The following is a 14,347-nucleotide window of genomic DNA, read 5'->3' as shown; positions in this document are numbered from 1 at the left end:
TTCACAGGAGCTGGTAGTCAATAATTACTGGACTCTTTCCAGGAAACTCAATTTACACATGTCACCATTAGTTACCGCAACTCTCTGTGACTGATCTTTTAAGAGCATTTTAAATGAATAGAAGTCAGCAATGCCGCTAGAAAACTGTTGTCGCTGTCTGTCGGATTTGCATAACAGGTGTTTATGTAACTTTACAGACAAGGTCATTTAACATGGACAGCACCGGCTGTCTCCTTTGTAGAACTATCTTGGATTCTTTTTTTCTTGCCGATTTCAGACATAACCCTTATCAGTAGCTCAGTTGAACCCAAAATAAATAATAACATGCGTGTAGAAACACATTAATGTATGACTAACTGTCACACTGGTGTGTAATCACAGTCATCTATTTTTTAGTGAATGAATTTTCATGAACGTGCGTGTGGAGTATTTGTTAGAAAAAGATTGTACCTCTACTTTTTAACCCAACCCGTTATCAATCACCTAAATGATGTGATGCCATGAGCATGTACTGACAGGCTGCAAATGATAGATGATTGACAACCCATGATTACCTCAGCTGAGGGGTGTTTCTGGTCCTGAGGGTATACCTCTCCAGGGCTTTTACCTTGTTGGTTCAGATTGCAAGATGACTTGAGATGGACTGAGAGGAAAACAAATTTAGATTTGATAAATCAACACCAGCTGTCAAAAATGATCAACTGGGCCGTCATAAAACTCAATAGATAGAGCTGGTGGCCATATACTGCGGTGGACCCAGGTTCGAATCCGGCCTGAGTCCCTTTGACGTGCGTCATCCCCGCTGTCTCCCCATTTCTGAACTGCACTAAATTAAAGGAACAGATTGCCCAATAAATACAAATGATTAACTGTGTTCAGCACCTTTGGTCAAATATTTGCAAACAACGTGCATGTCTTATATTAGACCTTAGTATTAACTATGTACTTTTAATACACATGTAATGGTTTGATTCTTCATTTAGACATTTTCTGAACCATTAAAGGACTGCATTATTCATACCTCTGAAAAGCCAAATAGGGTGCTGAAAAGGTTCTATGCACACTCCGTTGGTCACTGACAGCCATTTTAAATGCAGTTTGTTTTACACATTTTTGGCAATGAAGTTATTCTATTATAAACGCTTAACTGTCATTAGTTGTTTTACGAAAACACACTTGTTATAAAGCCAAATAACATACGTCAAAAATAGGCATCACTGTGAATTTACCCCAAAAAATACACTGTTATCTTTGATTTACTGTATATTTATTATCCAGCCTTTTAGGGCTAAAAAAAAAATCTATTTTAAAGTGATGAAATGTCTTCAGTCCACAGACTTAAAAGCCCACAAGTGATAAATGTCAGTAGGAAGTGCCGTACTTGACAGAGGCAGTGTGGAGGTTTGCTGTTATAGGAGTAACTTCATACTTTATAATGTGTACTTTTTCCACCACCCAATTTACTGAGCATCTCTGACACCGTGACCCTTCTTTTATGAAGAGTCTGAGAAGTGCAAGAGTGGACAATGTTTCTTTGAGCTGGCAGGCCCACTCGGTAGACTCAAGGTAATAAAGACGAGTTTGAGAGAAAGGCTGAAAACAACGAGAGAGCTGGATTGAGTTGCGCAGTAGCAGGTGGATTGGCCAAAAAGTGAAAAGGGCTTTTTTTTATCTGACAGGTTATCGATTGGCTCAAACTTCAAAAAAGGAACCTGCATTATTTTTAAAAGGAGGAACGGAAGTTCAAACAAACGCTCCTCTTTTATCTTCTGTGCTCTTTCCTCTAAGCACTTGACATTATTTGAAATCTTTATTGTATTTCAGACAGTAAGATAAGTGGAGTAAACAAAACATAAAGAACTGGCACTGTAAGACAACAGACTTCTTTGGTGCTTTCAGGCTGCAGACATTATTGAGGTGGAGATGGGAGCTGAACAGTGTGTCTTTCTCTATAAAAAATAAACAATATTGGTAAATATTCTTTTCTTTTAACTCTCATATTGACTGAAGGGAAAAATGCTACATCCTCCTGACGTCACCTCTATAGCCTGATATAGCTTAATAGTGTCGATTGGTTGAGCTTAATATTTGAATGGTACTGGTTATAATGTTGGTAATGGATAAGATTTAAATCTATATTATCCCCCATAAAATTAGGCTACCCTATATCTGCAGCCATATAATACTATACCCATCCCATTTTGCATGTAAATTGCTTTATCTTTAAAATATCAAACATTTCTGATCTTTGGTATTTGGTACGGTGTATCTGCTATTTTGTCTTTCTTTAAAATCTCCTTCCTGTATACATCATTGTAATTGAATAAGCTAATAACGCTAATAGAATTACAAAGGATGATGCGAGTAAGAATGATGTGAAAGTTCTTCCGGAGGCTGATGAATGCGGGCCCTGAAAAGACTCATGAGAATGACCATTATTGATCTTTAATATTTTGAGTCATGAAACTATATTTCCCAAGAGGCAAAGAGAGGATACCGACCTGCCAAAAGCTACATGGTTTGTACCGTAGAGACAACGTTATTTATAATCCAAGCCAAATGAAAAGCTGGATCCTGCATCAGGTCACATGCAGTACAGTAGCATATTGGAAAGAACACAGCCCTCTGCAAAAGCAGCTGGGTGCTGCTTCTCTAAAAGTGTACGGTATATTAACATGCATTAAGCATATTTGAACGACCTCAATAACCTTCCACATAGAGCATTGGATTGAGTAGAGTTCAAAACATACATTATATTCTGTATATGCAATGCACTCTCATATGAAAAAAGCTTTCCATTAAAGTTCCAATATAACCCTTCCTGCAGTCCCCATTTGGTTTTCACAAATCCCTTTTTCCTCATGACATATTTAGATTAAGCTGCCTTCAATTTGATGGGTGTGTGTGTGAGTCTCTGTTAAGAATGGGAATTGTGTTTTGACATTCCATGTTACAAGAAATGAAGTTGTGAATTTGAAAACATTATCAATTTCTAGTCTTTGAACAACAAATAAGAGAATGTGACACCTTTGACGGTCCTGCCTGCTCATGTTTCAAACTCAATATAAATACAGTATTTCCCGTAGTTGTGTAATTGTGAGGGTTAAACTTGAACATAGAAGATGATGAAGAAAGATGTTTCAATGTTGGTGCTCTTTCTCAGAAACCATCAAGAAGCGTTGTTTTAAGAAGTAGATACAGAAAGGGGTGTCCTTGTTGCATCATGCAATAAGCAAATTGTGTATTCATGTCTTTTTGTTATGTTTTAAAGAATTTTTGTGGCAACCAGTGCTTTTAATGAAGTGACGGCTATGAAATGGGGAGATGCGCGGCAAATGGTCTCGGAATGGATTCGAGCCCGAGTCCTCCGCAAGGGGACCAAACCCCAAAACACGGCCGCCAGCTCTACCAACTGAGCTGTCTTTTTGTTGTCTTTAAAGTTTAGGTACAAACTGCCATGTCCACTGTGAATTCCCAGTGGGATCAGTGGGAAACATGCACAACAATAGAGGCTGGAGTTATAGAGTTTGTATAAAAGGGTTATCACTGTGTGAGTGATGTGAACGTTCTATTTAAGACTGAGCAGTCTATTGGCGCAAGTCCCAGAACACTGAGGTTCTTTTATTCTTGAGACCTCTGACACCAGGTCCTAGCTTTTGGTTATTATTGTGCTTCAGTATAAGATTAAACGTGCAATGTCTGATACAACTCGATTCTTGAGCTGCCGTGTAAACTGTTTTAAGTCAAGGAGGTCAGCCTTCGCTTTAGCCTATGATTAATGGCACAGTTTGTTTTCTGAACAGGACCAACAAGAAAGTTGAAGCGAACTGGATGAAATTACATGAAGTAAGTATAAGCCCAGAAACCTGGTGGTGATATAACGTAATGTCTAGGTTATAATGTACTTCTTATTGATGCAGAGAGTGCGTGTGCAGTGGCTCGTTTCTGAGCAGTGAAAGGCATAAATCGATAAAACATTTGTAAAGTCCCCAGCTGAAAACAATCATAATGAAACGTCCAAGCCTACAACTTAAGGCCTTATTAAAATACCATCAAAGATAGTTGTATATGTTAATGAAATGCTTGCATGGGTGAATGCGGCTACGTTAGCATACTTTATGAGTTCGGGCTTTGATCTCATGAAAAAAAGGGTGCTAAAACACCATCCATCGCCTCTGATTAGAGCTTTGTATGGCTGACTTACATGCATGGAGCGTAAGCAAACCCAACCCATGCTCACACACACACACACAAATAAACACTCGCACACCTTCGATTGTCTCCACCTCACAAAAACATGTCCTAACTCAACTTATCTCACAACTCATACATAATCAAAACTGACACTCGTTGCAACCCCTCCTCCCCCCTTCTCCTTTCCCGCCTTCCCCCTTTCGGCTCTCACATCCAAAAATACCAGGCTGCTGAACACCAGACTCTCCCTGTAAGCCTCGGGCCAATTAGTGTGGTGTTGCAGCATTGTTATCTGCCTGTCACGGTGGGTTTTTCCTGCCTTCTCTCTGCTTGTGGAAACACAAACCGCTGCTGCCAAGGGGTCAAAGGCGTCATGAGGACATGTATGAGGATGGGAGGAGGAAGAGAAAGGGTGTGTGAGCAGTGGGAGGAATAGTCCTATTCAAGTTTATAATATTGTGCAGAATGATTTATCCAGTCATGCTTTCTTTCTATGCTTCCATACAAAATGAAAAGATAACAGCACAAGGAACAGGTTACTTCCCAGCTGATGCGCCTTCAAAGCATTATCTTTCTCTCTATCGTCATTGCATTACACAATGTAGATAAACCTCATGTTGTAGGGGTGAAAATGGGGAAACAAATGAGGGGGGGAAGTTAAGGTAGGGGTGGTCGATTAAGTCATTTTTAAAGAGCTTCATTCAGCCAAGCGTGAATAACGGTGAGTTCAATTGTGTACTTTACTATACAGTGGTCTCACCAAAACTGCAAATGTTAAATTGAAAGTAGGAAGCCAGGAAGCAATGAAATCAAAAACTTAAAAACAGTTATCACTAACAAAGTAAATCCCCAGTAGGAAACCGAACACGCAAGATGATGAGTCTCACATATTCAGAGTGTTATGCCGACAACGACGGCGTCAGCCAGAATAATAATGATGTGTGTATATAACTGCTAGGATTCCTTTTCCTCTGAGGAATACAAAGACTGTGAAACAGAGGAAACATATCACAACGTGGTGTCATATGTGACTGAGGGGAACTGCGATGGTGTTAACACACTGATCCCGTTTCTGGAAGTCTGCAAAAGAGGGATTTTATTTGGTTGTCCTTTGATACTGAAAGGCATACAAGAAAAAAAAGAGAGAGTCTACTCTACGTGTTTTCTTACTATTTGAGAGAAATATGCCACATTCAGTTGAAACATTTGTCAACCAAACATGACAAAATGACACAAACAAGCAGAGTTAAGGCACACACAACCTGCTATGACCTCTAATTTACTCTGACATTGTTATAAAGATATGAAGTCGTCCTCTGACAGAATCCCAATACAAGAAAACATGCGTCATTCAAAACTAGTCACTCCTCTGCTCTAGGTTTAAAGTTACTGTATATTCTACCAATCCTTCGGCTCAAAAGAAAGGACAGACTTTTTTTAATTACTACTCAAGAATTCCCCATAAAAAAGATGTGGCTTTCATGGGGATCGTCTAATGGAATAACAAGAAAATAAATCCAGCCCGACAACTGTCTAGAATGTAATTCTGAAAACAAGCGAACTGGAGTCCCACAGCTCTTTCTTGAACTTTGCTTTGTCAAGAGACATTTGTGCTGCTTAAATTTCACACCCAGGCATTTTCGCAACATGCACAGAGGGTAGAGAAGAAGAATACCGATGATTAATCGCCCGTGCTCATGGATCTGATGCAACTATGGTGTTAAGGACGAGGGACTTTGCAGTAATCTTCCTTTCATGTTGAGCGACGGGATGAGGGTTGATACACGAGAGCTGGCGCTTTCTTTTGCCATTGGTGTTATCAAGTGGGCACCTCCCCCTTAAGATACTTTCATCTTTTCTATTTTTGTTTTGGTGTTTTAAGCATATGCCCACACAAACTCCTAGAGACTTTGATAAACAGAGGCCCACTTCTTCACATCCCCCATCATTGTTGATCAGATGTGTAATCATCCACAATAGAGGCCAACATTAAATCAGAATCCTGCAGGACACACGTGGGACAGGAGCGTTGCTGCGTTGTGTGGTTGGGAGTCGGACAATACGAGGCTAAGTTTTCGTCTTGGGAGTGGATGAAAGTTAGAAGAACATTTGCATGTTGTTATAAGTAAAAATAAATCAGGTCTGTAAGCTATTTTAGCGCAGAGTAAGGATGCATAATCCTTTGCTAAACATGAGTTTGGAACATATGTGATACATTGGCATAAGTTGCATGAAGTTTAGCATGATCAGCAGCGGTAAGGGAGTCCCAAAGAAGAGGTAGTAGCAGTTTTAAAAAATTTAAAATATTACCAAGGAGAAAACTTCAAAGGTTTAGGACGGTAAACTTTTCCTGCATTCTTTAGAACTTCATAAAACAGGAGCAAATTAAGTGAATTCCTGTGAGTCTGGGACAATAGCTTTTCCATTGCAACAGTAAGTGATAACCTTCTGTAGAGTTGAAATTAATTTCCATATTTTTGACACCAACATGCCTTTCTTCCTTTATTTGAGTCCCTGCATGTCCTTTATGGCCCCATCTACAAATCTTTAAAGTCATTGAAACATGGCATACAAATCCAGAAAGGGCCCTCATCTACCATTCCTCTCGAGCATGGTGACTCTACGGAGTAAACAGAGGGGCTGAGTGTTGGACAGTAATTCAGATTCAGGCCTCAGACTGCTGCTGACAATCTCTGGTGGGACTGAAAGTTGCTTTCATTTGTCTGCTTCAGTTCCAATTCTCCCTTAGCTGTCTTAACATACACCTACTCAATAATAAATTGGTCCCGACTTCAGCATAGGTTTCGACTCCTACCACTAGCTCCTGACTCATAGCTTCAGAAACTCATTTGTGCTCATTTACCATAATGGGAGCTAGAGTTGTAATGCCTCCTGTTGCTTGTTGGAGTTAATGGGGCCTTTTGTGTGCATTTTTATTTGCTATGTATGTGTCCTTAAGGTTTTTTAAATGCTTGTGCATCTCGTTTTAATTTGTGTTTGATGCTCTCTATTTATGTGCTGTCTTTCTGCAGCTCTTGGTGAAAAGCAGTCATTTGTTTTGATTGTTTTCTAAGATAAAACACCAGCCAAAGTTCAAGCAGGAAGACAATTATCTTTTTCATGTACTCATCCCGCCTGGTCAACACCTTAATTAGTTTCAAACATGGGTTACATGCACACGGTTTTTCTGTTTCCTTACTGTCACTGCACTGTCTGATGCCGTGACCCTCTACTCTAACACCTCTACTTTTGTCAAGGACTCATCAATAACTCCACAGAAGGAGGCCACTTCAAAATGCATGAAAACAACTTGTTGATTGTTGTCAGTCCCAATGGTAAAACATTTCCGTGTACTGTGAGTTGCTGTGCTGCCATTGAAAAAACAGTAATTGCATCCTGGCAGGATATGTCGGAGGTAGCGTGTACAGGTGGCAACTGGCTGGAGTTTTTGCTTTCAACACTTTTTTTGGCAAACCTTGATGCTTCCCTTCCGGAAATGTATTTTCTCAATGGGGGCTGCTTCTTGAAACACAGGTGTGCTTGTGTGATGAACAAAACTGCCATAGAATTCATTCTTGCTTTGCATCAGTCCTGTTTTTTGAAGAACTGTGTCTTTAGGGCTCATTGTGCCTTAGAAGATTCCTTAATTCCAGGTCAGTGCATTATGATTATTTGGATATATGATTTTCAGACTTAGGGCGCTAAATTCACCAAAAAAACATTTTCCTTCACAGTGTGTGAGAGAAATTGGAGGAGCATTCAGCTTTTTTTAGGCAGAGGAGTTAGAAACCCATGAATAGAAAGCCTCATTACTTTGGTAAATGGGTAAATGCCCCGTGGCCTGTACCACCTACTGTATTCCAGCTGCAGGCGCAAATTGGTCTCTAGGGATTCATAGACAGCTGTGTGTGTGCATGTCAGAAAGTGTCAGTGATAGATATAAGGATTGGCAGAGAAGCAACTAAAAATGACTGAAGTCACATAAACAAACACACATATTAACTTGCCGACAACAAAATAAAACTAACTCCTTTCCATCTCTGCATAAAGCAAACAGCAGCTGTGATGGAAAGGATCTTTTTCTTTAACTCCAAACTGGGAAACCCTTCAATATCTCTGCAGCACTGTCAAAAACAGTTTGGGAGACAAGACTTGTTACCTCACCGCTGTTTAATTGACCAGAACTTTGTTTTAGCATTCATGTCGTGAGTCTTGGTTAGTTGATGAGTCAGCTTTTCCCCTAACCTTTAGCATACACACATTCATATCTTTGGTCGTTGCATAGTTTGCTATAGCCTTCACAGTAATGCAGTACTATCAAAACAACACTGTACTGTAGCTGTTGATATAAAACTGTGAAGTAACCTGATTTATTCATAATAAATCAAAAGAAAGACATTCCTGTATCGTGTTAAAATAAGTCATTAAATATGGGAAAGTCTATTACTTTTGTCTGTGATCAGCATATCTCCAATTTAAAAATTTGGTGTGCACACTTAAACTCCCAACTAAAAAATGAAATCACTTCGACAGTTCAAACGCCTGCATGCTTAAAATATTTCAAATAAGCCGCTGTAATATTAGTCATAGAAGTTGTATTGAATAGATCCGAGAACAGTTATGTATATAAGGCCAAAATAGATAGAACTTTCCAGGCCGGTGTCGTAATCACCTAGTATAGCTAAAGCAAACTGTAGTCTTAGGTTGTTGTTTTTTTTCTAGAATTATAGCTCGATTGGGTTAGGATATTCTATAAATTCAAACAGTTAAATTAAACAAAGAGAGAAAGAAAGATCCCCTTACACATTCTGCATTCGACCCATCCTAGTGTTAGGAGCAGTGTGCTGCCATTATGTACAGCGCCCGGGGAGCAGTATACGGAAAGGTGCCTTGCTCAGGGACTCGTCTTTTGGGGACTTGAACCGGCGACCTTCCAGTGACCTTCCGGTTCCTAAGCCAAGTCCCTATGGACTTCGCCACCACCGCCCCAAATTGAATTAAAGACATTAAACGCATTTCTTAGAAAGGAAAAAAGGGTGATAAATATGTTGGTTGGATATAAATATTGATTGTATAGAATATAGATTGTCTGTGAATATTTGTACCTACATTTCAATATAATAATAATTATAATAATAATAATAACAATAAATAAATAATGATAATGTATTTAATATATTTGGTGCGTTTTGCACTTCAGTGTCATTTACAAGGTTTTTCTTTCACAGGCATTTGTTGACTACCTCGAGTTGTGATCAGCAGTGGGTCAAATGAAACCTTTTTTTAAATATGCTTTATTTGCTGCATAAAGTGTTGGGTTATTGCAAAGTGTGTCTGAAAAAAGAGCTTCTTCACTTGCCCGGGTTAAATGTACGCCGCTCAGTATTCAGCTGCTTTTTCTACAGCCGACTCTGATTCTCAGTCAGCCCATGAAAGTTCCCCACCAAGGTTAGAATGTACAGTCAGCCTGAGCAGATATTTACAGAGACCAACAAAAGGGATGAGAGAGAGAGAGGGGAGAGAAAGAGAGAGAGCTTAAACCAAAGAGAAACTTTTTTTTCTGTAATGTGTGTTTAAGCAGACCTCAGTGTAGGAAACATGCCCCCCCTCCCCCCTCTGAAAAAAAACCTTTCCACTCCTGTGAGCCAGACAGATCACACACACAAAAACAAAGCGGAGCCAATCAAACAGACACACTAAGTCTGTGCTTTTGAAAGCGATGAAAGTTGAAAGTAGTCACACAATGAAAAGCGCAAATAAATACCTACCCAACTGGGCCTTAGACATAAACAGCAACACACACACAAACACACACATTTGTTCTCATCCATGACACTGAGGTGGCCTTCCCCTCCTGAAGTGTGTGTGATGAGTCGAATCATCTTCTGGAGCTGAAGGCCCCAGTCAATGGCAGGAGGCAGTGAGATCACACAGCTCAGTTTTTGTTACATTTCATTTTCTTTATCTGTCAACCAAAAAGCTGGGGGCTACATAGTAATTGGTACCATTTCCAATACAGTATGTAATGGCAAACAATGGTTCTTAGATAACTGTATGATCATTGAATAGATGATTTTGCATACTATACTGACAATCATGGATGCAAATGTATGTGTGGAATTCATATTAAGGAATAACACCGTTAAAGAGAGACTCGTATTTTATTAAGTGAACATTTTCTGAGGGTTTTCTTGATAGTTAATTATGTTGATTATGCTTCTAAAATGCCCCTTCTTTAATGCACCGCTACTGCTAAACATGCCAATTTATGTAAAGAAGGATTCAAATATCAGAGTCAGTATTTCCTTCAATAATAATTATATGAGCTGTTATATGACAAATAAATGGTTTGTCTATATCTAAGATACTTTAGGAACAGGTGACAAAATGTGTACTTTGAAGAAAACCCCTTTTTGGACACGCATCCGTTCATCAATCCAATTGTGTGATAGGGAAGGACCAACCTTCTATCAACAAAAATTGGCCCCTATTAAAAAGAGTTAGACGCCACTGCCCTAAACCCTAACAAACATTGGTTTCTCTGTGTGCTTTCGGAAGAACTTAGAAAATGCCGGAAACTCCAAAATAAAGAGCGATGCGATTGATATCTACCAGCAAGTCCTCTCATTTACACATGTCGCATTAGAGGTATGACACAATAATCCCAAACACCACTGCAGTGTAACAGAAAGCAAACCAACAATTGGTCAACAAAGCTTCTCCTACTTACTTAGCGAAAGCTTTGCAGCATGGGTATTATGAGGCCTCATGTTAGATTCAGTTTGACAGGTCAAAAGAGTTAACAGGCATTTAAATGTTAACTGAAATCTGGGAATCACTCATCTGAACCTTAATACAGCTATTAAGGTATATGTTATGCAGCATGTTTCTTTGAGGATTCGAAGAGGTCATAACGTGTTGGGTTGAATGGAATCGTAGTAAATAACTAATTAGATTGTGAGGAATGAATACCTAACTATGCTGAAGCACACAAAGGGTGATTGTATTTATGTGTGATAAATGATTAACTAAACCCAAGAAGACGATGTGTAAAAATGTCACGCAGACAATAGCTGCCTCGAGGGGACGGATTCTGGATCTGAAATTGATGAACTAACTTGAATGAGAGCTGTCCCATCTTCTGAACTGCGTCCAGACCTAATCTTTACTTGTTCTGTGTGAAATCAAAGGTGCAGGTAAGTTTGAGTTGTTAATTGTAGCCATGTTTGTTTTAATATAACCAGAAAAACACTGCATATATCCAATCACTAAAAGAGGTTTCTGCACGCATCTCAGGGAGAATTAAGATGTGTCAGGGTGTGACAGAAGGGTTTGGTGTCAAGTGTCAGTGGTTGACAACCTCTCTTTTCCTTCAACTGTCTGAATGCAAAGGTAAGTTAACAATTAAAGATTGTCATTTCCAAAAGCAGAAAGCTCAGACTAAATCAATAGCTATTGCCCGAGGGATAACTGCCCCATTTCTTTTATTCTGGCAGACTACGTTGTTTTTATTTTCTCTTGGCTATTCGATCTGTTAACGTCATTTTGAGGGCCAACATTGGACTGATTAAATACAAAACACTCCCTGTCTGAATTAAAGTCAAACACACCAACTTGATAAAATAGTCGGCTAATATTGTGATTCAAACAAATAGTTCTTAATTCGCATTACCTTCGACTGCTGACATCAGAGCGTTTGTCTCTATGCTTGCCAGCTGACAAGCTTTTTTGCAATTTGCAATGCCAAGTGGGAGATATCGGAGCCAACATAAATTCCCACACATCCTGCTTGTAATTAGCAATAGGAAGATGACATGCCCATTTCCCCCCAGTTGGATTCTCACATTTATGGTAAATTTGATATGACGTGAATGCAGAATTAACATCAGAGTGAAGATGTCAGCAGAGAGGCTAGCTGTATGCCAGGTCCCTTCAATTCTATTCAATCCAGATCTTAATGGGATTTTTAGGCTGTAATCAGCTTCAGAATTCTTAAGCACTGACATACCTCTGTCAAATAAGGATCCAATTTTAGTCTGGTCCTGGGGTTTAAAAAGAAGCTTTAAATGTAGAGTAAAAGATCATTTTAAATATGGTGTTTCCATTCAGTTTCCAAATTAACTTTTGTCCCTTATCAGATGTTCACTTATCCGAGATAAGAACATCACGTTAGTCTACTGACCAATGTGTTTTGGTGGTCGACAGTGTGTGGTATTTCGTGTCCCTCCACAGAGTTTTGGAACTGGTTGTTACTGAAATGTTGGGGAGTACAAGAACATTAACGAAAAAGTTACCTTAATGCGAATGATTGTAATGGTACAATGGCCAAACAAAACACATTACAAACATGATTATTTCAATACTCAAATAAGCACAACCAATTGTCCATTGAAGCCATTTAGAGGACAAATATTAGAAAAATCTAGTCAAGCAGCTGCAACGGAATAAAGGTGGCCTACCTCTGCAAATGAAGCATTTCAGTGTTAATGCATATTCAGCTGGGTGATTTAACAAGAGTAGCTTTTGTTATAGGGCAATAGATGATTCCCTCTCTCTCTCCCGCACACACATTCTCTCGCTTTGCAAACACACACCTGAGAACACACACATACTCACAAAGACACTTTACTAGCTAGTTGTCCTTGATGTGTCTCATAAAGACAGGCTGAGGAGGCCAGGATAGATTCAGGCAGTAAAAGCAGCCTGTGAAATTACATTGCATGTGAATTCACAACAGATGGCTCCAACTGCTTTGTCCTCACTGACACAGGAACGTCGCTCCGAACGTGAGCAGCACATTCTGCAGCTACACTTCCCCCGAATGAGGACATGAAATCTTGTTAAAGACAAGGTTGCATATTGAAAGCTATACTCAACAGATGCTTATTGTGCTGTAAAGTGAAGAATTAGAATAACATTAAATGAATAAAAAAAGTCCCAGAAGGGGGCAGAATTGGTCCAGAAAAAGTAGACGAGGAAGGAGAAATGGAGGGGTAGAAAGTATGCATCTGGCTAAACAACAATGCAGGAATGTAACATGGTTTGCTTCTAGTCATGATTCGAGGCAGATGGATTCTATAGATGTTGCTTTTATCTCCAAGGTTACCACACATTTTCTTCAGGCATTCAACTAAAACATATATTTCTCCTACTCAAGAGTTTGGGGGGGGGGGGGGGGGGGGATGGATTATGTCTGTCTGTGTTGTTCAATGGATCAGCGGCCTAATTGTTCCTCTGGAGGGTTGGGCCAAAAGGAAAAAGCAAAAGGATGGAGAAGAAAGGGGATGGCTGAGATGACACGACAAACCCACTTTACTTAATTATCTTAAGTGAATTAGCTCAGTCATCGCTATTCTGTAGCTGAATATGCATCAGGCAAATAATGATTATGGAGACGATGAAAGCACCTTAATGGCCCAGTCGGTTATTTCAAGTGGCAGTGCTTTTCAGCATGGCCACAGAAGAAGAGCAGGAAGAAGCACTTAAACCCTCAGACTGAAAAGGCATGCTGGGTAGAGATTTCAAGGCAAAACAAAGAAACCTTACATTTCTCCAGTACCTTGTCTACTACTTTGCAAATGCATATTAGACTAAGTAGTATCTTCAGTTTTTTACTAAATGAAATGTGGAAAAATTTCACAAATATATAGGATTACTAAAAGAGGATGGTATGTATGGTTTGAATGCTGGTAATCACAAGAGGAGGCAGTTGATTTTGCAGGTTCTTTTATAAAAATGTGCAGGCATTGATAGTCCAAATCTATTCCTCCTCTCTTGATGAGCTTACACAGTTTAGGCATGAAAATAACTCAGGGAGAAAAATAGAAAGACATGCAAGGACAGAAACATTAGAATCATCTTTGTATTGCAATATCTTTGAAGAGTCCTCCATCAGAGGACTGGCATAACTCTGAATTATACAAAAGTTAAAAGAGTCGACTGAAAATTTGGGAAACATTTTGTAGAGTTTCAGACGTGGGAACAAGGAGGCTGAACCTTGCCCTGAAAAGAAAAAACAGCTCTAATGAATGAGATTTCCTCCTGAAAGGTTTAAGGGAAAAGGTGTCGTTTTTTTAGATGTGAACGTGTTAGGTTGAATGTGTGAACTTTTGAGGATAAAGGAGAAAAGCAGAGGGAATTTGCGGACAGCTGC

The sequence above is a fragment of the Eleginops maclovinus genome, chromosome 11 (assembly GCF_036324505.1).
Source record: "Eleginops maclovinus isolate JMC-PN-2008 ecotype Puerto Natales chromosome 11, JC_Emac_rtc_rv5, whole genome shotgun sequence".
Classification (NCBI taxonomy): Eukaryota; Metazoa; Chordata; class Actinopteri; order Perciformes; family Eleginopidae; genus Eleginops; species Eleginops maclovinus.
Note: the sequence above shows the minus strand (reverse complement) of the source record.